Source organism: Bactrocera latifrons, unplaced genomic scaffold, assembly GCF_001853355.1.
Source record: "Bactrocera latifrons isolate USDA-ARS-PBARC rearing strain unplaced genomic scaffold, ASM185335v1 scaffold_3, whole genome shotgun sequence".
Classification (NCBI taxonomy): domain Eukaryota; kingdom Metazoa; phylum Arthropoda; class Insecta; order Diptera; family Tephritidae; genus Bactrocera; species Bactrocera latifrons.
This window is the reverse complement of record NW_017536629.1, coordinates 4,022,045-4,023,566: the sequence shown is the minus strand read 5'-3', so window position 1 is coordinate 4,023,566 and position 1,522 is coordinate 4,022,045. Positions and strand designations below refer to the sequence as shown.

Below are 1,522 nucleotides of genomic sequence, written 5' to 3'. Positions count from 1 at the left end.
TTTTAATTCCCTATATATACATAGTCACTGCTATGTACATAAATTGTTTTCTATTCCCCTAAATATGCCATAAAAATACAAGCGTGTTTCCTTAACAACACCAACAGCAAAAATAACAATGGCACACGAATAAACAGCGTAGACAATGCGAATGCGATTGGCAAAGAAAACTGTAAAATTGCGGAAAGTTGTCGCTACAAATAACAAAAATGGCAATAAAGATACGAAAAAATGTGCAGAAACATACATAAACACACATTTCACATACACTCACAAACAAACGCACATAGCGCATAAGAACTACATAACAACAACAGAGTGGAAAGTGACTAGCCGCACAGCAATCCAGTTAACTTTGGCAACATGTCATTATCACGTAATAACTGCAACATGCTACAACAAAAACAATTACAATGTAGCAGCAAGCAGCCGCAGACGCGATTCCGAACAACACAACACAAACACGAAGTTTCTTATTTTTATCTATTTTTGTTTTGTTTTTGCAACAAAAGTGGCAACAACACTAAAAGATTGCAACAAATTTGAACAACAAATGTTACTTTACTTCATCAAATAATGTCGGATTGTTGTTGTTGTAGCGCAGTTAATCGTTGCATGCAGCAGCGCACATCAAGGCTATGTGTGTGTGTGTGCATAATGAACTTGTAGAATGTGAACTTGCAACAATGCAAAGGCCGACAATTTGAATGCGCGCCGCAACAGCAACAATGTCTGTGTGCGTGTGTGTGAGTGAGTGTGTCTGGCTGGCTGCCTCCTTGTTGTTTGGTAATACATGCAGGTAAGATTGCCTCTAACAAATTGTTATGCGCTGCCAGATTGTGTCAAGCTGCTATGGCTTGCAACAACTTACTCGCCGGTTGCTTGTCTGTTGCAGGAAGAAAGCATTCGCTTGTTATAATTTAGAGTCACGTTGTTGAAGTGCCGTTTGATGTTATGAATAATTTTATCATATTATATTTAATTTACTTTAATTCTTTTCACATTTTTCATTGATATTTTGTAATATTTTAAGAAGCTCACACAGAGTCTCACAAATTCTTCACACACCGCATCCAAAAAGCTGCTGAGCGTGGTGTCGGCGGATATTTATAAAACATGTTTGCAAATAAGTTTCGTATGTTACGTGAAAGTTTGAGGTGGCATTGCCGGCTAACAGCTTCTGCAGCGACCACTTTGGGGTAGGTTCGTGTCTTAAGTCTTTCGTTGTTTGGTTTTGTTAGCCGGTTGGTGACATCTTTTAAGTGTCAACAATATTTGTTGTGTTTCTATGCTATCTATTACTGTTTTTTTTTTTTAAGAAATGACTGAGCAGCCCAATATTTTTTTTAACGTTTTTGAAGTAAAAATATGATTTTTGAAATTTGCCGCCTTAAAATATTTAATTTGTTTTAAATTTAGAGTGCGTTTAATTTAATTGTTAAATTTTTAGTCTAGGTAAAGAAATTTAGCTGGATGAATTTTATGTGACCCTTATTTGGAATTTTTACTAATTTTTTTTTTT

General features: G+C 35.7%; 1 protein-coding gene across 3 annotated transcripts in view; it reads right to left on the bottom strand.

The window, feature by feature from the left end:
• LOC108970448 (microtubule-associated protein futsch) overlaps positions 1–1,522 on the bottom strand; it is a 110,341-nt gene that overhangs the window by 16,705 nt on the left and 92,114 nt on the right. The window lies entirely within an intron of this gene.